Raw genomic sequence first — 26467 nt, forward strand, 5'->3', positions numbered from 1 at the left:
GTCCGACTTCGGCTCAGGTCATGATCTCGTGGCTCATGGGTTCGAGCCCCATGTGGGGCTCCGTGCTGACAGCTCGGAGACTGGAGCCCGCTTGGGATTCCGTGTCTCCCTCTCTCTCTGCCCCTCCCCCGCTCACACTCTGTCGCTCGCTCTCAAAAATAAATCAACATAAAAAAAAATAATAAAAATCAGAAAACAAGAAAACCTCCAGCAAATCCTTATTGCCTTCTAGCATCTGAATCTATCGTGCGGAAATTCTCCCAGCCTCCTCTCGTGTGCAGGCAGAGAATAGTAGCCTTGTCATCCACCACCTCTTTTCTTCAGGATAAGTACATTAGGCCTATGAAAAATGACAGGACTGAAATGTGTTTTTCCTTCATGCCTGTTGTGTGTGTGTGTGTGCCTGTGTGCACACACGTGCACTCTTACGTATGTGCACACAAGCATTCATCCCCAGATCCACACATTTGAGTGCACGTGATAGAGAAAGGAAAAGTGCCTTGAAACTCCGCTTCAAGCCTTTACCACCATTCCCGATGTATTTTGACAATTCTAACTTGATTCTGCTATCGTGCAGAGGTTCGTTATTGTGTCCCGGACTTCAGCATCCGGGTATCAGGTATCAGATTGAAGTTGTACCCTCGCCACTTCAAGAACCTGACTATTTGAGGATTGAAGCTTTGTGCCTCATCTCCTCCGGCCTTGCTGTTTTCAGCCGATGGGAGTTTTGTAATCATATGTAGGCACCAGATTAAATGCGCAAATGAATGAAGTGTTAGTCCCCTCAGTGTTTGTTATTTTGGTGCCATAATAAAGGCATTTCATTGCCCGTTGCCAATCTTACCAGATACTGGAAAGAATTATTGCTTCCTGGCTGTCTCTGAAAACCCGCCCCAGGTGCATTTTTGGAATCATGTTGTAGCTTCCTGAATTCAGATATACCCCTGAGGCTTACTTCCCTTGTATGGACACACACACACACACACACACACACACACACACACACCCGTGGCACATAGAAAGAACAGTAAATATCAGGGGCAGTGCCCACCATACTCTTGAGCCAGGATACAGCCCCCAGCCCCATCCCGGAAGACGAGTGCTGGATGGAAGATACGAAATTGCCGCTCCCTTTGTGGATCTCGGTACCAATTTATACGACCATACCCATAACACTTGGCCCTTTTCAAATTACTGGGAGGGCTTAAACGACACGGACTTTGGGGTTGACAAGATTGCATCGAAGTCCATTTGTCTGCCACTTGCAAGTTTCATGGCCGGGCTGTTGCTTAATCTCTCAGAGTTTGCTTTGTCTTTGGTCATGGGGAATCGTAACAAACAGGGTTTTGGGGAAGATTAAATGAGAACCAATGGAGGAAATTCAGTTTTGTTGTTTCTGATCTGAGATTATAAAACTTAAAAAAAAGAAAAAAGGAAGAATGTACGTCCCTAACGCATTGTAGGTGGTGCAAGGTGGCACCAGGGGCTGGCTTTGAAGTCGGCGGTGGGGGGGGGGGGGGCGGGGAGGAGGGAGTAAGGAGCCATTTTTGGTGACTGACTTTAGGGCACTGGCTCTCTGCTTTGGCTGCACATTAGAATCCCATTGCCTGGCTTTTCAGAGTCTTTTGTGCTTTCCTACAAATTTTAGGATCGTTTGTTCTAGTTTTGAGAAGAATGCCGGCGCAATTTTGATTGGGATTGCATTGAATGTGTAGATTGCTTTGGGTCGTGTTGACATTTTAACAATATTCTTCCAATCCATGAGCATGGAATGTTTTTCCATTTCTTTGTATCTTCTTCAATTTCCTTCATAAGCTTTCTATAGTGTTCAGCATACAGATCTTTTACATCTTTGGTTAAATTTATTCCTAGCTATTTTATGGTTCTGGGTGTAGTCGTGAATGGGATCAGTTTTTTTCAACAATAGCCAAATTATGAAAAGAGCCTGAATGTCCATCAACTGATGAATGGATAAAGAAGATGTGGTTTATATATACAATGGAATACTACTTGTAAATGAGAAAGAATGAAATCTGGCCATTTGCAGCAACGTGGATGGAACTGGAGGGTATTATGCTAAGTGAAATAAACCAGGCAGAGAAAGACAGATACCATATGCTTTCACTCATATGTGGATCTTGAGAAACTTAACAGAAGACCATGGGGGAGGGGAAGGGGGGGAAAAGTTACAGGAAGGGACGGAGGCAAACCATAAGAGACTCTTAAGGACTAAGAACAAACTAAGGGTAGATGGGGGGTGGGGAAGAGGGGAAAGTGGGTGATGGGCAGGAAGGAGGGCACTTGTTGGGATGAGCACTGGGTGTTGTATGGAAACAAATTTCACAATAAATTATCTTTTAAAAAAAAGAATCCCATTGCCTGGGCTGCACCCCAGACCAATTAAGTGAGGGTGTCTGCAAGTGGATCCCAGGCATCAGGATTTATAAAGCTCCCCAGGCGATCACACGGTGCAGCCAAGTTTGAGAAACGATGCTTTAAGGGGATTTGAGTCTCTCGTTCTTCTAGTGGTTGAATGGATGATACCTGGAATTCTAAACTTTAGCCCTTTTTGCTTAAAACAGGGACTTGTACATCGTACTAGAAGTGACTTACTATAAATTAGAGTTATTACGTTCTCGCCGAAGAACCAATTTAATTGGTATTGGGGTGGGAAAGAGAACAGAGGCGTCTAGATAATCTAAGGACAGAAGCAGCTCACTAGAGGGGAATAGGCACAGAAACAAACGAACCAAAATAATAGAAAACCAAGTGATTCCAAGCTACTTGCTGCTTTTGGAAATTAGTCCCTGCAAAAGTACCACCCAAGAGCTGGTTGACTTCCCTGAAAGTTCAGGATTGTGGTCCTGGTGGGTCAGGACTCTTGAAAATTTGTTACATCTTCAAAATGTATTGGGATGTATTCACTGTCACCAAAAAGTCAGTTAAGTGAATTTGCAGAATTGTTTTTCAACAACAAACAAGCCTTCTTTAAAGAGAACAGACTAAAATAATTCCATACTCAATACCTCTTTGACCTCTTTTCAACAAATGGTGCTGGGACAACGGGAAGGGACAGATGAGACACATATAAAAAAATGAAGTTAGGGGCACTGGGTGGCTCAGTCAGTTAAGCGTCCGACTTTGGCTCAAGTCATGAACTCGTGGTTCATGAGTTCAAGCCCCACATTGGGCTCTGTGCTGACAGCTCAGAGCCTGGAGCCTGCTTCGGATTCTGAGTCTCCCTCTTTCTCTGCCCTTCCCCTGCTCACACTCTGTCTCTGTCTCTCTCTCTCTCAAAAATAAACATTAAAAAAAATTTTTTTTAAGTGAAGTTGGCTCCTTCATACCATAAACAAAAGATTAATTACGATGGGCCAACAGCCTAAGTGTAAGAACTAAGCTATAAAACTCTTAGAAGAAAACAAAGGAGTGGGTCTTCATGACCGTGGGTTTGGCAATGGGTTCTTAGATATTACACTGAAGTCTAAAGCAACAACAACAACAAAACAGATAAATGGGACTCCATCAAAATCAAAAGCTTTTGTGACTCAAAAGACATTATCAAGAAAGTCAAAAGACAGCCCACAGAATGGGAGAAAAATATTTGCAAATCATGTATCTGATAAGAGTCTGGTCTCCAGAATATATAAAGAACTCTTAGAACTGAACAACAAAAAGACAAACAACCCAATTTTTAAATGGACAAAGGCCGCGGGAAGACCCTTCTCCAAAGAAGATCTGCAAATGGCCAACAGACACGTTGGTAAGACGTTCCACATCATTAGTGGTTATGAAAGTGCAGTCCAAACCACAGTGAGATCCCACTCCATACCCATTAGGTTAGCCATAATGAAAAATATCAGGAGAATAACAAGTGTTGGCAAAGAGAAGAGATTGGAAACTTCATACATTTCTGTAAAATGGGGCAGCCACCATGGAAAAAAGTATGGCAGCCCCTCAAAATGTTAAACATAGAATACCATACGACCCAGCAATTCCCCTGCGAGGTGGACACCCAAGAGAATTGAAAACAAGCATTCAAACAAAAATATGTATACGGTTGTTCATCGTAGCATTCTTTATAATAGCCCCAGAGTAGAAATAACCCGGATGTCCATTAGCTGATTAATGGATACACAAAATATGGTCTGTATATACACTGGAGTGTAGCCAGTCTGTAGCCAGGAAGGGAATGCAGTACTGATAGGTGCTTCAACACGATGGATCCTGAAAACATTATGCTAAGTGAAAGAAGCCAGTCACCAAGAAGTCGTATATTTTATGATACCATTTATATGCAACATCCAGGGTAGGCAGATCCAGAGAACAGAAAGTAGATTAGCGGTTGTCATGAGCGGAGAGGAGGTGGAAATGAAGTTTCTTTTTGAGATGATGAAAATCTTCTGGAATGAGATAACGGCAAAAACCACTTTCTTGCACACTTTAAAAATGAATCATGGTATGTGAATTTCACTTCAATTGCAAAATCTCTCTCTAACCGCCTCTGTTCAGTAATCTCTAATCCTGCTGGTGTGGGTCTTAAGCCAGTCACTTAGCCATTACCAGGGGCCTTGTTCCATGCATTATCCTTGTGATTCCACTCTGATCCTATACGTTTTTCCCTCCAATGGACCTTCCAGTGTTTGGAATTAGAAGTCAGGTTTCCACTGTGGCCCTGCCACGTAGCTGGACTCATCCGTCACCGCCTCACCAAGGACTGTTCACTCTTGAGAACAGATGGAAGAAGTCACGTGGCATTTCCCGGCAGGCACAGGTGATTCCTGTAAACTCACAGTGAAAGTCACACGTACAAAAATGTAAATTTGTGTGAGATGTAATGCTGTTACTCACAGAGCTTAAGTGCTTTTAATTCTGGATAATAGATAGTCAGGTCTGATAGCTTTAGAGATTGATCTCTGAGCCTACTGAGGGGTCCACGGTGGAAGGAAGCTATATTCATCATTCTCCTAATTTGTTTCTTTTTCTTTCTCTTTTCTTTTTTCTTTCCTCTCTTTTTCTGCCGGGGTCAGCAGAAATGGGAATCTTTTTTTTTTTCTTCGTAGATCAGTATTATTATGATTATGATTATTTGAAAGACCTGTATAGGAGGGATGCTGCAATCTGAATTAAAAATAGCATTTTATGCCCGCCCACACACAGCACTTGAGAGCTCTGAATGCCTTTTATAAATGCAGACTTTCTGCCTGGCTAGATAAAAGAAGCTGTCACTTCATTTCCATAACGAAGTCATTCCCAGAAGAATTCCATTGTTTTAGCAATAGAATTTTGGTAAAAGGCCTCTTATTTTGCCTGAAAAAAGGTAACAAAAATGAACTTTTGAGAGCTTATTCGACAAAACAATTAAGGAGCGAGAGATTTTTCTCCTCTTTTGATATATTGGGAGTTGTTAAGTATGAGAATCCCCTGAGCCCTGATCTGAGGATAAACCCCTAAACCCGGAGAATGAAGGAGGAGGGGAGAAAACCTCTTGTTCTTTTTTCTGATAGAAATGAGTGAGGGGGGGGGCGGGGTGCTGTTCCCTGAGAATGTGTGTTCTTGGCCCGTGTGACAAACATGTTGGTATAAGTCTCTGGAGTTTTTAATATTTATTTTTAAAGAGATGCAGAAAACTTTTAGGGTGTTCAGTATGTCAAGAAACTCCTTGGGATTTCTGATGAAACCTGATCATCTGGTGTTTTGACGGACTTTCAGGACCCTGCAGGCAATTAGTGGCTGTGTCTTGCTGGGGTCCTTTGCTCAGAAAATAGTAGCTGGTATTTCCCTTTCTTGGGGCTTAACACAATGTAGCAAGTGGAATAGGAGGGATTTCTTTATACAGCATTACTTGTGATCGGGCTCTGGCAGGCATGTGTCCTTGAACTTGCTCTTAAGCCGCCCCTGCCCCCCACTCCGTGTTCCCCACCACCAACACATAATGGATCTGTGCTTCAAATACGGCATCGAGCCTTCACTTCCAGATTCACAGCAAAAGAATAATTGTATTTCTTGGTACTTCCCCGGCACCAAATAACCCACATCAAAGTATACCTGCCTTTGGTGTTTCAACAGGTAATCCCTAGATTTAATGCCAAGTGGCATTTCTGTTCCTTGCTGTTTACAGCTGAGACCGTTGAAATCTCAGTTTTAAGCTAGAATAGTTTTAGTAAGCCTCCTCCAGAAGGAGAGAAGTTCTCAATAACACTTTTGTCTTGCAGTCCTTTTGTTCTGATTGCATCAGAAGGTTGTAATATTTAAACAAGGAGAGAGCTACCTGGAATAGTAGGAGAAAAGAGACTAAAATATAGGGTCATTATATTTGTTGGCTTTATCAATTCAATGAGACAGACCAAAAAGGAGACAAATGAGGTTCACTTAATATAATTACGGAAAGTTCTCTCATCCAAACACGATGCAAAAGTTGGGTCGCTGATTTGGAGTTTGGGAAAAATAATTCTGTTTTTAAAAAGTCTTTGAATAGCTTTTAATCATGTAACCATACTAGAACTTCTCTTTTTTAATGTTTAGTTATTTATTTTAAGAGAGAGAGAGAGAGCGAGCGGGGAAGAGCGGCAGAGAGAGAAGGAGAGAGGATCTTAAGCAGCACAGAGCCCAATGGGGGGGGGGGGGGGTGGGGCTTGATCCTGCGACTGAGATCACGACCTGAGCTGAAATCAGGAGTCAGGTGCTTAACTGACTGAGCCACCCAGGCACCCCACCATATTAGAACCTCTAAAGCATGATTTGAGGTCCTGGTTGTTAGCCGTGCATTTACGTAGTAGTATTTCCTTAAATCAAAAGGAAGTTGTGGCTTTGATAGGATGCTTCCAGAGTTCTGGTTTTTAATACCTTTGGTGAGTTCCATTACTATGTGTGTCTGTTCAAAAGTATGGAGCTGGAGGGATATGTGGATTCTGTCTCGTCTTTGTACTTTGACCCATCATTTGGTATCTTGTGAAGTCAGACCAAATAAAATGCTCGTAGATGTCATCATATACCTCTTCATATTATGTCAAAAAGAGAACAAGAGGGAAATATTGAAATCTCTTTCTTAGAATTTTTACTCATTTTGTTCTAAATCTTGTTCTCATTTACTAAATTTTGTCCTAGAGCGAGAAGGGCAGACATTGAAAGTCAGAGCACTCCTCACAAAGGCTGCGGATGGCCCATAACTGCTCATAATTTGTAGCGGCTTTGTAAATGATCGACACATGAAGCACCGGCTTTGTCCCCACCTTCCCCATTTTTACCGAGCCCTTCTGCAACACCCAAACTAAACACTGCCCTTCTCAAGCAGGCATGAATAAAACTCCTTCAGGGAGAAGCCGTGTGATGACTCATGGTGGTGTGAAACAGACTTGTAACCCAGAGAATGTGTAGCCTCAGTGTGGTGTCCGGGCTTCTTGAGCAAGATTCCTTTGTGTCCCGGGCCAAGTGCCTTCTGCTGGGCTCCAGCAACCCCTCATGAGCAAGGTTTTAAACAAACAGGGCTGGGAAGAAATTGTCGATTAGGAGCAAGAGCCATCTTGGTCTTGAAAATTACAATTTCCTAGAGATGTCGTTTATCGACAGCTCTTCAATGCAGATTAGGTATTTCTCATAGGTATTTTCATTTTATTTTTTTTTTCTATGCAGACGTACTTTTCTCTGGATGCATAATTATATTTCCTAGCAAACTTTGCTCTGTACCCGTTAGGAGATGTAACCTGCATACAAATACAGACACCTGCCGAGTCTGAATGTGTGCGGGTAAAGCTTTACTTTGTGTGATAAGCTCTTCTGCAGGAGGAAACAGTGGCATGACCAACACGAATTATGATTTTTTAAGTTGGATCGTAGGATTTTTCTCAGCGTATTTATCTCTCTGATTTTGTGTTCTTTAGGCACATACTAATCTTAGTTTTTACTGCCTAAACACAAACCAGTTAATATCGGTAGAGAATGTCCCAAAGGCATGCTAGATATCCAAGGATTACCAGTATGGAAAAAGAATGGACAAATCATCAAATCATCAAACATTGATTGAATAGGGATCCCATGATACGAGGAATCAATCGGATTCAACAGAATACCTTCGGTTTGGGCCACATCCCACCCTACCCCTCCCTGTAGCTTTTCCTGAAATCTGGCTGGGTACCTCTACTCTCCGGAAAGTTCTGCACTGACATTGCCTTTCAGGGAAAGAGAAGCTGTCGGCCCTTCATGACTGACGCTTAGGCTCCTTTGAGAGTGGAGACAGAGACTCCGGACCTGCTGGGCTGTGCGCGCTTATCCCAAGGAAGCGACTTCCAGCAGCCCCGGTGGCTTCTCTTTCTTCCTCAGAAAGAAAATACAAAGAGCCAGCCTTAGTCCTGAGTTGGAAAAGGAGGCTCTTACAGAACGTTTCATTGACGGAGCAGTTTCCATAGAGGCTTACGTAATGATGTTTCTCCCAAGTCACCAGAAAGGGAGCTCTCCTATTTGGGAACCGCGGAGTAAAGAGACTTGAGGACATGTCAGAGTGAAAGTAAAATGCCACGTTCTCAGCCAGTTAAAAGCTTGATAAAAACAAGCTTTTATCAAGTGTTTAGCATTTGTAAAAGCACCATGAGGCTTACAGAGAGGCAGGTTATAAACCCTGCCTACGTAGAGTTTGGTGCAGTTTGCCTAGGGAAGTGGTACCTGTCTTAGCATAAGGAATACAATTATTAGTATGCTAAGGAAAAAGGATAAAAAAACCTACTGGAGTTCACATTTTCAAAAAAGCACAGTAGTGGCCTGTTACCCACAGGGGATATACTCCAACACCCCCAGTGAATGCCCAAGTCCATGGATAGTACTGAACCCTGTATATACTGGTTTTTCCTATATGTACATAATTATGATAAAGTTTCGTTTATTTTTTTTTTCCACGTTTATTTATTTTTGGGACAGAGAGAGACAGAGCATGAACGGGGGAGGGGCAGAGAGAGAGGGAGACACAGAATCGGAAACAGGCTCCAGGCTCCGAGCCATCGGCCCAGAGCCCGACGCGGGGCTCGAACTCCCGGACCGCGAGATCGTGACCTGGCTGAAGTCGGACGCTTAACCGACTGCGCCACCCAGGCGCCCCAAAGTTTCATTTATAAATCAGGCACAGTAAGAAATTGATAACAATAGCTAATAACAAAGTAGAGTAATTCTAATATGCTGTAATAAAAGTTATGTGCACGCGGTCTCTGTCTCTCAAAATATCTCCGTGTCCTGTACTCACCCTTCCTGTGATGACGTGAGATGATAAAATGTCTCTGTGATGAGATGCAGTGAGGCAAGTGACGTAGGTGCCATGACGCGGCCTTTAGGCTACTGCTGACCTTCTGGCTTTACATCGGAAGAAAGATCATCTGCTCCCAGATGGACTGTGGGGAACTCGAACTGTGCAAGAAAGCAAAATTGTGCCTAAGGGTGGTGCTGCTGTACTTCCGATTGAGAAAGTTGCAAAATGGCAGGAACGAGGAGGGGTAGGACTGGAGTAGGTCTGTGTAGGTGTGGCTTGAATTATGACCTGTGGAGTAGAAATGTGGGCTCTCGGAGATGAAGGAACAGCACAGTCTGGCCGGGACAGTGTGCACCAGGGGGAAGACCGGAAATGAAGCCAGAAGACATGCTGGGACCAAACTGTGAGGGTCTTACCGTCAGGTTGTGGACGATTTCAGAAGTGTGACCCAATGGCGATGACTCAGAGGGAAAAGACTGAAGGCAAAAAGAGTCGAGTCTGAGTCGGCATGGCAGTGTGGGGATGGGGTGCAGTCTTGGTAAGACTTGACAACCCAGAGACAGAGGAAGGAAGAGAAGACAATGATGCCCTTTACCAAGAGTCAGAAATAAAAGAGGAAGGTTGGTTTGAGGTGGGGAAATGGGAAGTTTTGAAACAGACATCATTTATTTCTACTGCGTGTATCCAGCACCTGTGGGGTGGGGGTGGGGGTGGGGGGCTGCCAGGGCCAAGGATACGGATTTAAGAACTATATGCAATAAATGGAAATTATCACAGAAAGAAAAGAGGGCTGAGCGTATAACCTCGGGAAATGCATACCTTAGGGTTAGAAGGAATAACAAGAAGGGACAAAAGCCAAGAAGGAGGAGCAGGAGAACGTGAGGAACATCAGATTAGTTCCATCTTAGAGGAATCAAGAGTCCTAGGATATTTTCGGGGCGCCTGGGTGGCTCAGTGGGTGAAGCATCCGACTTCGGCTCAGGTCATGATCTCCAGGTCTGTGAGTTCGAGCCCCGCGTCGGGCTCTGTGCTGACAGCTCAGAGCCCAGAGCCTGCTTCGGATTCTGTGTCTCCCCCTCTCTCTGCCCCTCCCCCACTTGCACTCTGTTTCTCTCTCTTTCGAAAATAATTAATAAAACTTAAAAACTTAAAAAAGAGTCCTGGGATATTTTGGTTGCAAGAGACCAATAGATAAAATAAAACTCGAAGTGATTTAAGCAAAAAAAAAAAAAAAAAAAAAAAAAAAAAAAAATTGTATCATGTATGTATTCATTTTCTATTGCTGCCTAAAAAATTAACATAACTTAGTAGCTTAAAACCACACCCATGTTATTGTGGCTTCGGCAGATACCAGCGCTTAGCTGGATGCTCCACACAGGGTTTCATAAAGCTGAATTCAAGGTGTTAGTTGGACAGCATTCTCATGTGGGGCTCACCATCCTTCTTCAAACTTGCATGATTATTGGCAGAGCTTATTTCCTTGTGGTCATAGGACTGAGGCCCCCTTTCTAGTGCTGGCTATAGGCTGGGTGCCACTCTCAGCACCTGGTGTCCATCTCCAGAAACTTGCCATGGGGTGCTGCCCCCTCTCCCCATATGTCCTCTCATTTTGAATCTCATTCTTGGAACAGCCTGTCCCCTGGAAGGGCTCACCTGATTAGGTCAGGCCCACCAAGGATAGTCTTTCTCTTTCAAGGTCGACTGATCTGAGACCTTAATGTTAGCTGCAAAATGGCAGCACCTGGGTTAGTGCTTGATCGAATAACTGGGAGAAGGTGTGTGTCCACTAGGGCAGAGGGCCATCTAGGGGGCCACAACAAAACTAAAATATCTGGGGGTAAATCGAACTTTTGGCATGGCTGGAGTGAAGGGACCTCAGTGTTGTCAGGACTCACACTTTGTGTCGTTCAGCCTTGTTCCCTATCACAGAGCCTCGTTCTCAAAAGGGCTTTCCTCACAAGCTTTTGGGAGTACATATTTTCACATTCCAGCCAGTCTGAGGAGAGGCCTCTGGTTGGCTCTGATTGCCTGTTCCTAAAATCAGCCATCATGGTGAGAGGGATACGTGTTCTGATCTTCCAGAAATGGGTCACGTGCCCCTCCGGCACCCAAGGCACGAGGTCACCCCAGTTCGGATGACAAAAGAATGGGGGAATTGTTCCAGAAAGATGCTGTTCAGGCAAAACCGCCAGTCTGCTCAGTAAAAGTAAAAGAAAACTCCAAGAACTATGGATGAGCTGTACCAAATACTAGAAGAAAGTCTGTTAGGAAAAGGCCCCTGCTTTTAGGAGACAGGTTAAGCTGCACCTGGTGAAATACTGACATGAATTTATACCACACTTGAACATCAGTGAACAGGAGAGAGACAACAGCTATTCGGGAACATAGCGGAGACTGTTGGAAGGTCTCCTAGGGATAGCAGTGGCTGGGTATGTCTAGGCCAAGAAGTTTCTGGTAGAGAGGGAAGAGACCGGTGGAGACATGAATGACAGAATTGACCCTAACGGAACCTGGAGCCGGCGGGAAGACAGCGGGCTAACAGTCCAAGACTGAAGCAACAAAAATGTTCCCCAGATTATGAGGTACATGGGCCTTTTTGGTTTTGGGGCCGATTGCCGTCTGTCTAGAATAGACAGGTATGATTCTTTCCAGTATGGCCATCTTACAGTGATTAAATGCACCCAAAAGATTCTTCGTCTCTGTCTGCCCATGTCATTGACCAAAAGGCTTACCTTTAGAGCAGTGGTTCTCAAAGTGTGGTCCGTGGCCCAGCAGCACCATCATCACTTGGGAACTTGTTGGGAATGCACATTCCCTGGCCCCACTCTGGGTCTAATGAATCAGAAATTGGGGGGGGGGGGCGGGCGCAGGCATCTGCGACCTCCTGGTGTTTCTGATGGTGGTTGAAGTTCGAGAGCCACTGCTTCAGACCATCCATGCCTCCACCCCCCGCCTCCATAATCCACTGGGGTTTCCTTGACGGTGGCTTTGGGAAGCTATGAGAAGCAAGGCTATATATGGCAACTGTTCAAAAGCCACTAATGAGTCAAAATGTAATGGAGTGGAAGAACAACAGAGAGAAGGTGAAGTTACAGCTTAATTGTTCTGTAGTTCACGGAGGGCTTTCATGTGGATGGTAGGATGATCGCGTAGGCACTTGTGGGTCCGTGGAGGCCGGAGACCGGTGAGAAAGGCTTAAATTATAGCTATGGAGTGGCGATTCCTTTGGAGTAAGGGTTAAGTCGTAGAACAGGTTTTGGATATGGATCATTTCTTTTAAATTCAGGCTCTCCTACTAGATACTGTTAGGAGGCTGCAAAAGAAAGTCAAGGTTTCTTTCATCAAGGAGTTTATAAACTTTTTAAGCCTTCAAGACTTAAGTCAAGCCAGCGGAGTATAGAAAGACAGTCTAATGGAGTGCTGAATTGAAAAGGACCTTGAGTCAAAATAATGTGGAAGAGACTGTAAGTGGTGTGGGTAGTCAGGGAAAGGAGACATTGGCAATGAGTCATTTTCTTCTCTGGACAGACGATGAAACTGTCAGCCTCGCATAATTTCCCACGTCTGATGGCGGAGTATTGGACACTCAGTTTCAAGAAGGCCTCTTTCCTGCTGTCTCTCTTTTCTTTCCCAGTTTGCTAAAGTTTGTCAAAACTGCTAAGTCAAAGTGAGGATTTCTATTTCGAGACTTTGAACTTGAAGGATTATTAAAGTTGTTGGTTATATGAGAAACTTGTAGGAGGCATCGCATTTTGTCCTGGATGCCTTAAATGGGACGAGACTTGAGTAGAAGTTTGGCCTATTTGTTCCAAACACTTTCGAGCTCACTTCATTCATGGGGAGAACATGAATGAACCTGTCTGAGGATACCTCAGTTTTGCAGGATGAAGAAAGCGAATTAACTGATTTTCCTTAGTGGAAGGAGTGAGTTGTACCAGACTGGAGTTGATAGGGAACAAGAAAACACTTCAGATGAACACAACATTTCCGCTGCTTTTTACTGCTTTGCATCGTGGAGCTTACCTGGGTAAATACACCGATAACTAAACCGAGAACCAAATGAAAAGCCTCACAGGGCACTCTTGAAGGTGGGCATAAATGCTGTTTGAGTCCAAGAGAGAGCCAGTGGAAACCACTTGATAGGGAAGCAGAAGCCAGCAAGTTTGGAACCTCCTCCAAGTCACTAGGAGAATTTTTCCAGAAGTTTGCACGGAACGTGATCCGTTTTTAGCTGTTTCGGGGGGAGGGCTTTCTTAACTCCAGCTGTGGCACGCAGGTGCTAACAGAGAGCTTCCTTTTATTTCGCTGTGATGACGGGGTGACGTGCGATGCATTAGGAAACCAGCCGTTCCTTTCCTGTCACATCAGGTATCCTACCTGCACTGAACTGTGCTCCTCCAGCAGAAATTCCTAGTGTTTGTTGTTCCGACGGCCTGGCAGTCGGAAAGAAGGCACGGCTCTTATTTCAAGGTATCGAGAGCGGTTCTCTTGCCCATTTGTTGATAAAGGAGACCCAGTTGAAATGGCAGGAAAAAACAAAAAAAAGATAAAATACCAGAAATTAGTCATGCAGCTCCAGTCGGATCATACAACCCAGAGGCTGTTTTCTATACCTGGCAAACTTCTGCTCACCTCTGTTAGTGTTGTAAGAGAAGCCTTCCTAAGCCCCTCCTAAGTGAGGGACTCCCATTATGATGGCAAATCACAGTGTTTCTTTTTTCCTTGATGCCTTCTTTTCCATGCCTATCCGATCCTCAGATTCGACACATAAACTAACAGTGGAGAGCACTCATTCTGTCACGTCTGTCCCTCTTGAGGCAGTGAGCTCCTTAAAGGCACGGTCCTGATCTATTTTGTTCACCATTATGAACGTAGAAGTCGGTGAGTAGAGTATGCACCAAGGAAAAACTTGTCCGGTGAATGAATGAATAAGAAAGCACGCTGTATACCTGAAACTCATATAATATGGTGCATCGCTTATAACTCAATTAAAAAAAAAAAAAGAAAAAGAAGAAGAAGAAAACGCTTGGTAAACTGCAGTCACTATGAGAGCCCAGGTTAATTATAATAGCAGACACCTCCTTTCTCCCTTCTGTCCTAACTTTTTGGGGGACAGTTTTTTTTTTTTTTAAGTTCATCTGAGGTATACTTGGCAGTGTTTTACGGATTCTCAATCTGATTCGCTGTCACTCATTTTGGCCTCTTTCTGAGATGAGGACCACACGTTGCCCTCAAAAATAGCGTCACCCCCTCGCTCGGGGCGCCCTTCTGGCTCTAAGAGGGAAACGTGGCAGCCGCCTGTGGATGATTGGGAAGCAGACAGGGGTCTGGCGTAGCGCTTCGGTCCTACGTGTCTCGTCGTCCCCGAGACCACTCATGTAAGTCCCTGTACCTCAAGCACGCTCCTCGAGAATACGCAGGTCAAAATAATGTGATACTATTGGCCCGGCGAAAGCTGTTCCTGGCTCTGTCCTAAAGGAGGGGAAAAAAATCAAGAAGTCCAGGTGTGGAAAACATTAAGGATCAGGATATGAATAGGTCTTTTCTTTAAAAGCAACAAACAAACAAAAATTCTCCCGTCCTTCTCCAGCAGGGCCTCAGCGTGCCTCTTCTGTGTATGTGTGGAAGTGTTATCCTCGGTGGGCGGGAATGGCAGACAGCCAAGTGGAAAATTTCACAGCCCTGCAAACCTCCAGCTCACTAAACCCTGTAAACCAGCAATCGGAGGGAGCCGTGTGGCAGGGACCAAATAACGATGCGCCTGCACATGCCTCAGTCACCCACCTTCCACTCCCCCCTTCCCTTTGCTTCCGGCTCTGATCCAGCCTGCACTTTCTCTCTCTCTCTGAGCCTCCCGACAGCTCTGCTTCCGGTCCTTGGGCCTCCCTGGACCCCTCAATGGAAGGGGAGTTGTAGCACAGCGGCCCGTGCAGACTTTTGCACGTTTCGGTGCCCCAGGGATAGTTGACTGTTGGTGCCTGGCCAAAACTGGCTTTTAAATCCTGGCTCCGAGCTCAGTAACAGGCTTATGACCACTAATAATACTTGGCGTTTACATAGTGCCTTTCTTCCCGGGAACTGTGAGTACTTTGCAAGAGTGATCCTACTGATCTTTGCAACAACCCAGTGAGGTATGAAAACAGAAGGTGATGGTCCTAGCTCCCTCCCTTTTGCAGAGAGTGAAATCAACTGGCATGTTTTGAGGCTGTGTTGCAAATTTGCATCTCAGCTGGGATTGCATCAGAAGTCTCCCAGAATTGTCTTCAACTTTATGGGTGGCAGTGGGGGGGGGGGGGCGGGGGTTGCGGGTAGGGACAGGGCAGGGAGGGTCGCGGGCGACCCAGGGGGAGAAGGCTGGCCAGACCACGCTGTGTCTCCTGGGTCAGGGGCAAAGATACTAAATTTCTCTTTGAAGGCAAGGGTACTGGAAAATGGTCTCTGGTGAGCTGTCAGTCTAATTGATCTGATCGCGAGACTTCTTTTGTTGAGATAAGGAGTGATTGGATGGTGCATTTACCTTTTTCTTTTTCTTCTTTTCTGCTACTCCCGTGCTAGGTATTTCTCACTCCTCTGGAAGGAAGAAAGAACACGCCTGAGCCGGGAGCACTCCAGCGTCTTGTGGGAAGTCTCCATGGTGAAGGATAAGCCAGGGCTACCTGTGAACAGCGCACAGTGAATGTTGTAAGTTAACCAGAGCGCTGCGGTGGCTTGCCTTGGAAGGTTTTGTGAATCATTGGATGTCACTGAGCCAGGGCGATGAAGGGGTATTAGCATGAGTTCTAAGTGATCATCCAATTAATTTCTTTTTTTAGAGGAGTGGTTCTGTCTTTCTTTGCCGTGAGCCTGTCTTTCTCTCGGCTTCTGTGGGGCACTGCTCATTATCTACGTCTGGTGTACAAGAGACGAATATAGTGATTCCTTTCGCTGTTGGAACGCCCTTTCTCCTGGTACACTTACGCAGTGTCAGGTTCAGAGCAAACTCTTTCACCTGGGCTATTACGATTCTTTTAGGTTGGTGGGTAGGGAGTCAAATCCTCTGGGCTAAGGATCAGCAACCGGGATTTCCACCCAGCAATTATGTTTATTTATGTGAAGTTTTTTTCTGGAATGAATTTTTTTTTTTTCCTGGCTTTCAAAAATCTGAGGTATGCAAATACACTCGGTGGTTTTTGGGTGCTTCTCTTATTCAAAACGGGCTGATTTACTGGTTGGTATTAAGGTGCAGGGGCAGGATTTGGGGGTTAGTAACGTATCAGCTGCGGGTTGCTTTTCACAAGGAACTTTAGTATCGAGGAGTTGAAGAGATAGCACACTATGGATATCAAGGAGCTTATCCGCCACAAAACTCAGGAATTGGACCAGCTGTGTTGCTTTCTGGAGATTTTACCTCATTGCTAAATTGTGTCCAAAAAAGAAAAGAAAGAAGTTGACAAAGTTTTAATGGGGGAAAGAATACAGCTGCAGGAAACCCAGGATTGGCTGTCAATGTATTGTCTTCAAGTTTTAGAAAACTAAGAACTAGCTTTGACCAGGACTCTGCGTGTGTGTGTGTGTGTGTGTGTGTGTGTGTAAAATACATACATGCATATTTATATACATACATATTTAATATATATCATGTATTTGTGTATATATTAAATATACATAAATACATATATTTGTGTGTATGTATACATATGTAATTTTATATAATACGTTTTTAGCTTATTCAAAAAAATTTTTTTAATGTTTAGTGTTTGAGAAAGAGAGAGAGGGAGACAGAGCATGAGTGAGGGAGGGGCAGAGAGAAGGAGACCCAGAATCCGAAGCAGGCTCCAGGCTCCGAGCTGTCAGCCCAGAGCCCCGTATGGGGCTCGAATTCATAAACCGTGAGATCATGACCCAAGCCAAAGCTGGATGCTTAACTGACTGAGCCACCCAGGCGCCCCTCTTTTTGGCTTCTTAATAATTCAGTCAGGAAGTTTTCCAGGGATTTTTTTCACCTCTATTTTGCCAGTTGCACAAATGATTTTGAAAGAGTAAGATACTGCAGCGGGAGGAGTGCGTCTATCAGGGAGGGAAAGCATTGACACTGAAAAATAAAATTTCCACTGCATTTTTTTTATTTCATGGTTTTCTGAAGATTTGTATTAAAATATGCTGCTTTATCCGTATTTCCTCAGAGTTAAATTGTCCTATTAAAATAAGCTTATTAAATTTAACATCTCCCAGTGCCACATGTCACTGGTGGAAAACACTGGAGTTTTAGTGTGTTAGCATTTCGTGCATGTGATCATGCTGGTTCTGGTGAAAATATATAGCTCCCAGAATCAACAGACCCGAACTCGATTCCTGGTCCTATGGTTCAGGTCAAGAAAGTCTGAAACCTTTGGCAAGTCACTACCCCCCATGAAGTGTTATTTTGTTAAGTCTATACGTTACTCTTTTATTTTGTACATCTATATGCAACAACAAATAACCTGTTAATCGATAGGTTGACATCTTCGTTTGGGGTCCCTGTAAAGGGCACAGTGTTGTGTAAGGCACTTGAATACTTACTAAAAAATCTCTCTTATTGTAAAAATTTCTGTCACTGTTGGGGTACCTGGGTGGCTCAGTCGGTTGAGCGTCCGACTTCAGCTCAGGTCATGATCTCGCGGTTCATGAGTTCAAGCCCCACGTCGGGCTCTGTGCTGACAGGTCAGAGCCTGGAGCCTGTTTCGGATTCTATGTCTCCCTCTCTCTCTGACCGCCCCCCCCCTCTCGCTCTGTCTCTCTCTCTCTCTCTCTCTCTCAAAAATAAACATTGAAAAAATTTTTTTTAACTTTCTGTCACTATTAAGGAATCATTTGGATCCTAGAGTAGTAGTGCATTTTACTAGAAATGATCTTCCCAATCAGGTGGCCTTGAGAATACACTTTTGGTGACTTCTTTATCTCTGGTGATATTTTAGAAAGCGTTTTCATCTCAGGAAACAAGTGTCTTATGGAAAAAAACGCTCTAGGTTTCAGGTTACATTTAAATGAATAATGCAGATACTAAAATCAAAATAGCTTTTGTTTCAAATCTGGTGGGTTTTTTTTTTTTAAACCGTTGCTTTGAAATGCTCATGTGATACCCTGTCAAACCCCAAACATTAAATGAGGTTTTCAAAGAAGTTCTGAAGTGTAAAATTGAAGATGCCACATGGCCAACTAAAGTAATTTTAAAATCCTTCTGTGAAGGGAGTGTGTTGTGAGAAAGGAAGAAAGTACTAAATTCTAGTGAACTCCTTCAGAGCTTAGGACTTCCTCTTCCAGACTGCATTTGCTTTGTAGGGAGTGGCAGGGGGGCAGGGTCCCAGTTTTTCAGCAAGTTGTGAAATGAGTCATCTTGGCCATCAGTAATCTTTTAGGATCCTAGCGCTTTTTTACATTGAGTTCATACTTTGGGGTCCTTGGTGTCCGAAAGCCTATGCCGTAGGGAAGACAGGAGATTTTCAAAGAACGTGTGCTCGCACATAGATGGTGTCGGAATGTAGAGAAACATTGGAGGAACTGTCATAGCAGCTATTGGGATGAGCGGCTTCTGTCCTCAGAATTCCTTGCAGACTGCGCCACAGACATATTGCCTCTGCAGGACCCCTCGGCCTGTTGCCACTAACCGCCTCTCAAATCTGCCACCGTCTTTCTGGCAGATGAACGTCGCTCCTGGAAGTGTCTCAGACTGTGGTATCTTTGTACAAGAAGGGGATGGTAAGGAAAACTTACCTACGGGTCAGGAGATCCGGGTTTTCTGCATGATGTTGCAGCTAACCTTGGAACTTTGGAACCCCTAGAGCCCCAGGGGCCTGATTTAGGAGGAGTAACATGAGAAAGTTGAGTTAAGTGGCCTCTGGTGGTTCTTCCTGCCCTACATGTCACGTTGCATAATGTATCAGCTTGGAGGAGGCAGGCTGGACCTTGCTTTTACCCCGTTTGGCTTCTAAAAGTCAATGATTTGGCACGACTTCAATTTACAACCGCTTTTTTTTTCAAGTTTATTTCTTCATTTTGAGAGGGAGAGAGAGAGAGAGAGAGCACACCTGGGAGGGGCAGAGGGGGAGAGACAGAATCCCAAGCGGGCTCTGCTCCATCAGTGCTCAAACTCACAAACTGTGAGATCCTGACCTGAGCGGAGATCGAGAGTCAGGTGCCTAACCAACTATACCACCCAGGTGCATATAACTGCTTTATAAAATGTTGAGCATAATCATATGGCAAAAAACCCACTATAGATAGATAGATAGATAGATAGATAGAGTGTGAGTTTATCATCATCATGACATCCTTTCCACAGGACCCTCCCAGATACCGTAGGACAACTCAAAGGTGTTCATTTGAGTGCCTTCTACGAGTACAGTTTTAGTCATTTAAATCAGTCGTTTAAATTAAATGTAGTCACTTAAATTTAAATTTCGTCATTTAAACCACAAGTCATTGGTTTTTTTGAAAATTAAATACGAGCCACTTTTGAAACTACCTTTTTAAAAACTGTCCCCCTCCACTCAAATATTGCTTTGCCGACATGCAAGGAGGCAGTGATGATCTCTATTTCTTTCTTAAGCTTTTCTGCTTCTCGAGTTACCTTTCAGAGCAGCCTCTCCTGACCTGTGTAGCACCCACCTCGTCCCTCTGTGCTCGCTAGCCTACTTCATTTTCCTTTGAATCACCTATGTATTACATATTTACTTGTTAATTGTCCATTTCCTCAACCAGACTGTAAGCCCCATGAAAGCAGGGATATTATTATTATTATTATTATTATCATCATCATCATCGTTATTATCAGATGAATCCACAACACCTGTGGCTGAGTACTGAGTGGGTACTCAGTAAATAGTTGACTGAGTATCTAAGAAAAGTGTTAGTTGCCCCTTAGAAAAGGGAATATAAACACGGTTCTCATGAGACTTGCTTGAATCTGATAGTCGTTTCATCATGTAGGGGGGTGGCCTGGAGAGATCATCTATTTTCTTTTCCTTAGAAATAGACACTAAATGTCTGTGATGGGTATAAGTAAATGTGGGAAAGGAAACAATTTGTTTTAAAAAATGTTTTATAGAACTATCAATAGAGTTTGGGGATTTTCTGATACTTAAAAAAAAAATCCTGCATGGTGCTGCACCTTGTGTATTTCCTCTCATTTTCCATTTGAGTGGTTCGCTTCATCAGTTGTTTTTGAGCCGCCTGACCTGGCTTTCTGTGAATGGTGGTGGTTTTGTCTCTTACCGTCACACCATTTCATTACCTTCGATGTTTACACTTGTTCCCAAAGCGGGAGCCAGGCTTGAAGGACAGGATCTACCTAAAAAGAAACTCACCATTTACTGAATAGCATCATTTACATTTCCTTCACTTCTGGATGATGCACAAATTGGGTCAAGGAAATAGTATGCCCATACCAGTTAGGTCCATTCAACGGCTCCACGGTGTGAGAGAGGGAATTCACAAAGGCTTTCTTAGGGCGGCATCATCCTACATGGCTTTTGAGGATGACAACAACAAAGGCTTCTTGGATTTTTGTGGGTTTCTTGACCCCTTTTGCCAAAGAACTTCTGAGTGCAAGAGTTACGTTTTTCCTCGGAAGAAACGGGAAGGCCAAAACAAACACCTGTGTGCCTATTTAGACAGCATTATGCTGTCTTCCTAAGCTTTGAAAAGCGGCAGCTGAATTTCTAATCCCCAGAGTGAGAGAATTACATCCACGCGCTCTGATAAGAGTGATTTGGGAATTTCCCGCGTGTCTGTCAATTTGTACCTTTTAGATTTGCCATCTGTGACACCAAATTCTCTAGCACTATCATAAAAAAGAAAAAAAAAACCCAAACCCTGAAGTAGATAGGGGGAATCAGGGGAGAAGGGGAGATCTTGCTGTGAGAATAATGAGGAGCCCCTCTCGATGCTTTTAGTCCTTGCTGTGGACGGTCCTGGGGATGGGAGTGCATGTTGTAAAGGCTCTGACTGAGCCATTCTGCGCAAGTACTCGGGGCCGTCTTGTGTGGCCTCGGGTCTCCCGGCGTTTTCAGCCTTTTCTCTGCACTTCTCGGACTTCCTTTAACCACGTCTTAGTGGTGGTCTCACTAGTTCCTGGCCGTTGCCCCTTCGGCAGGCCCTTCGCAGGAGCGACTGCTTCTGAGAGTTGATGTCAGAGGTGCTTCCTGAGGCCTTGGCAAAGTCCAGCACGTTCCAGGCACACCCCTTCCCCTTGGCTTCATTTTCCCCCAGCCCTCAGCCTCCCCCCTCCCGGCATCTCTGCATCTCGGGGAGGAGAGAGAGGGAGATACACAGGACACCCAGACGTTGCGGAAGCAAAGATTAATGCCCGTGCATCTTCTACAATATTCGTGCTCTGTTGGGGAAAGGACACGTCCACGACCTGGTGAGGCTGCTTTCCAGCCGAGTAGTGCGGAGGTTAAAAGGCTTTGTGTTCTCTTTAAGATTGGAATTCACTAACTAAAGGATACTTATTAAAAGACTGCTGTGTGCCAAGGTGTGCTGAAGTCCGTTAGGGAAACAGTGATGTGTAATCGATATTTGCTGCTCTCGGAGACTTTGCTGACGGAGCCCTGGGTGGGGGGCTATGCACTTGGCATGGGAGTCAGGTGCCCCAGAAGGGATGGTGGGTAAGGGTGTTCAGAGCTGGGTTTTCAGGGAAGGCTTCAAGCACTGATGCACATCAGAATTAGAGCTTGAAGCAAAGGGCAGGACTTTAGCCCGATGTCTGTGTGTGCTTTGAGAAGGCAAGGGAGGGAGAGCGGATACAGCTAGTCTCTTACTTACCTGCTCCTGCGTCTGGGCAAACGAGACTTCATGGTCAGAAAGTTCTCTCCGTCAGAAACGATGTGGGAAGACAGCCAACAAAGACATAGAGTGGGGATTTCTAGCATCAGAGAACCATTCTCCTTTAGGATCAGTCTTAGATGTTTATTTGCAAAAGCTGAAGCAAGCCCTCGGGTCACTTAAAGAAATGATGCCCTTCAACCCAAGTAAGTATAGTGTTTTGAACTTGAACTTGAAGACAGAAACGACACCCAGAAGTAAAAATACGTCTCGAGGGGTGTTTTTTGAAGCACCCACTGGTGAGGAATCCTTGTGCACCAAAGCAGTGACTAGCTAGTGGGGCTGTCCCAGGAGGGAAATAGCCTCTGACAATTCTTTCAGATAGAGATCAAGCAAGTCCCATGTTCCTGGACATCTCCGAGGTTGATCGGATCCATCATCTTTGTTAAAATATGACTGATGTTACTTATTTCTTACACACTATATCATACCTTAGACTTTGAACCCCTAAAAGAGCGTTGTTTTCTTTTGCTTCCCTACAGAAAAGTGAGGCGCAAATAGGAACAAAATAACGTTGTTTTGTCAGAAAGCCCGAACAAAACCTGTTGGTTCTTTCTCACCAGCAAAGAAATTGTTCCTTGGGACCGATGTCAAAAAAGACCAAGAGAAAGATAACTTTGTTCTTTTAATTCTCCCCAGTTTTTCACTTTGGTAAAACAATCATTTGTCAAGTACCAGAAAATCATGTAACCACTCCCCTGATGAATATTCATGTTAAATTTCAAGTGGTAGCTATACAGTAAATCGTGCTAAGTGGAATCTTATGGAAAGAATTAACTCATCACCTGTACCTCTTGAACATTAAGCTAACTTTTTGCAGGCACCTAAATACATATGTTTGCCTGATTCAGAAAAAGTAATTTTCAACAAGTATAAAATGTTTTTGTAGGGGTGTCTGGGTGGCTCGGTCAGTTAAGCGTCCGACTTCGGCTCAGGTCATGATCTCATGGTTCATGGGTTCGAGCCCCGAGTCGGGCTCTGCGCCGACGGCTCGGAGCCTGGAGCCTGCTTCGGATTCTGTGTCTCCCTCTCTCTCTGCCCCTCCCCCACTTGCTCTCTGTCTCTCTCACTCTCTCTTTCGAAAATAAATAAACATTAAAAAAAATTTTAAATGCTTTTTAGGTGGCATAGTAAAATTCATTGTTTGAAGCCTGTGTTGGAGGAAGTTGGTTTTTCAGTCTTTTTTTTTTTTTTTCTATTTGTGCTTATGTTCTAAAATGACTTAAGTAGAACCCCTTCCCCCATGGAAATTTTAATGGGATACAAGTGGCAATCTTTTTAGAATCTTCCATTTCTAAAACTCAGGCAAGTTCTTGTCACCCTTTGGACTCTGAGCCATCTTCTTCCATGTAGAAATTCCACGTCTTTCCCTGTGTCTTTACAACACACATCTTGCTCACCATCTTCCTTCTGGCCTCAAGTGTCGGGCCAGGATGAGGCTTGTCCACCATGCCGGCCAAATTCCCTGCATAGGACCCTTGCACGAGTACCTGGACCTTTCAGCCTGCACACGGCTGTCCTCGTGGACTTTGAGACGCTGCACTCTGTGCATCTAGAAATGAAAACAGTTTTTCTAGAATAGTTTTCTAAAATTTCCGTTAGTTTGCTCTTCATTTCATTTTCCTTTTTTTCTTCGCCAGCCTTTGTAGTTTGCATAGAACTGAAAAATTGTAATTTCTCCAGGGCTAAAATCCAAGACTTGAATAGGCAGTCTTAATGCCCTGGGCTTCTACGAGTTGCTACCCGTTATAAGCATTGTAAAACTGACTCTGCGGAACAAAGAGAGCTGGGCACAAAGACTGCTCCCCTCTTCTACCATGGCAAGCCCTAGTTTTCCAGTCTTCTTTGCCTTTTCTTCTTTGTTCTCCAAGAAAAGGGGGCACGAGATTAGGATGTTATTGTTCAGAAAGGGGACAGCTGTGGCCTGTACAAACAGATTTCTTTTCCCTTCCTTTTGGCAACCTCAGTTGCTCTACCTGTTTTCTGGGTCTCACGCTTCTGCTTGTGAACAAGCTCCCTTCCCCCGTTTTCAGGACACTGAGAAATTAACCATACAAATGTCCGTGGGTGACTGCGTCCGTCTGCCGGCTCCCATAATTCATAGTAGAGTCATTCGGCCTTTCTGTGAAGTGAGTTTCTTGCCCCTACTCTGTCACCAGCACACAGGGCACAAGTGTAGATGAAAAGATAGCATGTCAAGGTGAGGGCGATGGGTCCTGTCAGTCTGTCGCTCCCTTTAGTAGAGGAGATTAGCTGCCAAATGGTGTCTTGTTGCTGTCATTGGAGTTGGAAATCCAGGTTCCCAGCACTCTGGCGATCTATTTCTGTGCCCCAGCAATGACGCCACCTTATCCTAGCAACCTGCGGGCTGGCACTTCTCTAAAGGCAGGCGAGGGAGTGGCAGTGGAAGACGGTGGCCTCCGGGGGGTCAGGAGGGAGTTGGCAGTCACGTTGCTCGTGGAGGAGTTTCCATTTCCTTCATCTGGGAAGGCCTCCAGGAAGGGATGTCAGTATCCTGGGACTGTCCCTTACTGAGGATAGCGGACCACGTGGTCGTTCTGATACAGATAGCATGCATGACGAATAACCGACCGATGAGTGGGTAGTCCAGGCGAACGTGGGGACTGCCAGGCCAGGATACTAGTCCATCTCAGAACATTGGATGGTATCAGTTTTGCTTGTGAGTTGGGTTAATGTTCTGGTCGTTCATCAGCACTGGCGTTCAGAGTTGGGGACACGGGGAGCTGTTTGCGAGGAATTGGGTCAGGAGAGGGAGCATAGAGGGAAACACCACGGCATTGGATCTTGGTTCCTTTTCCTGTTGACCCTTCTGGCCTGAAAGCAGCCGGGTGTAACCAGAGCTTCCTTGCTGTGCTCCTGTAATTGATCCACGTACCCAGCATTGAAAAGGAACACTACTAACCTTGTCCTCTTCTTCTTAATTACTCTCTTCCTCCCTTTATGTCAAAATGAATTGGCGCCCAATGATTTTTTTTCCCCTTTTCTGATTTGGATCCAGAAGAACGTAGAAATCCTGAGTATTATATCTTAAAGTCTCTCACCTAGTTGGCCTTGTCTGGATGAAGTCTAAAGTTGGGCCACCAATTGACATTGGATGCCTTGGGGAGTTTATTCTATAGGCACTTCATTGTGGAGGCTCCCAGCCAATGACTCTGGATGACATTTTCTCCTAGGGTTGCTTCTGTCTGTGTTAGCATGGAGATGTTAGGACATTTTTCACGAAGAAAGAGCTAAGGGCAGGTCTACTTGGAAACCTTACTGAGAGATGGAAAGCGAGGGAATCTGATAAACGGGATGTCCCCGGGACATTTGAAACTTACAAATGATATGAAGTATCATTAGTACTTTTCCTTTCATTACCGAGAGAATTTCCGCGCTGTCAGAAACCTCTGATCATTTCCTCCGCTGAATGACCATATTGTCTAAGATGTAAGCGTATGGTACTGCGTCTCCATGCCGGGGAAGCCAGTTACGGGGTCACTGAACGTTTTCAGCGCAGCTTTTATACACTCGGCAGATGCTGATTCCCTCTTCCCTACCTGGAATAAGGATAGATGTTGAAGATCCAGGACTAGAATTAAGAGAAATGATTTGGGGACAAAAAAGAAGCATGCAGGTAGCTGTTTATACTCTCAGAGCATCCTATGTCCCCAACATGTTTCTTAACAAATAAAATAATTCAGTTCTATTTGATAGTGGGTGGTGTGCCCAAAAGGTCATCATTTAAGTTGTTGAAGTGGGTTTTTTTTAAAATTTATTTTTATTTTTGTTTTTTTCTTTATTTGAGAGAGAACGTGAGTGGGGAAGGGGGACAGAGGAAGAGAGAGAATCTTTTTTTTAATTCTCTTTATTTTAGAGAGAGAGAGAGCAGGGGAGAAGGGCAGAAGAAGAGAGAGAGAATCTTTAAGCTCCATGCTGAGCATGGAACCTGACATAGGGCTCGATCCCATACCCCTGGGATCATGACCTGAGCTGAAATCAAGAGTCAGACACTCAACTGACTGAGCCACCCAGGGACCCTGGGAGGGTGGGGAGAGAGAGAGAGAGAAAGAGAGTGAGCAGCGGAGCAGCAGAAAGAGAGGGAGACAGAGAATCCCAAGCAGGCTTTGCACTGTCAGCACAGAGCCCGACCTGGGGCTCACACTCACAAACCGTGAGCTCGTGACCTGAGCCGAAGTCAGATGCTCAGCTGACTGAGCCACCCAGGCACCCCAAGGTTTGACGATTGCTTATTTTTTAAGAAACTGGGTATGGCAGATGACACCCAATTAGGCCTCATGAACCTCCTGCTTCATATGTTTGTTTTCACAGCCTACCTAGATTCACAGTAGGCTCTCTTGAGTTTGTTGTTGTCAGTCACAGAGGTAGGCATGA

At 44.7% G+C, this 26467-nt stretch overlaps 1 protein-coding gene across 13 annotated transcripts in view; it reads left to right on the plus strand.

Annotated features, from left to right (window-relative positions):
• The window catches only part of ATXN1 (ataxin 1), a 413952-nt gene that overhangs the window by 244601 nt on the left and 142884 nt on the right, over positions 1 to 26467 (plus strand). For all 13 annotated transcript variants that reach the window (XM_047859130.1, XM_047859133.1, XM_047859138.1 and 10 more), the window contains one exon: positions 15788 to 15913. The gene's annotated coding sequence lies outside the window, so the exon portion shown is untranslated. The remainder of the gene's footprint in view (positions 1 to 15787; positions 15914 to 26467) is intronic.

Source organism: Prionailurus viverrinus, chromosome B2, assembly GCF_022837055.1.
Source record: "Prionailurus viverrinus isolate Anna chromosome B2, UM_Priviv_1.0, whole genome shotgun sequence".
In the NCBI taxonomy this organism is placed as follows: domain Eukaryota; kingdom Metazoa; phylum Chordata; class Mammalia; order Carnivora; family Felidae; genus Prionailurus; species Prionailurus viverrinus.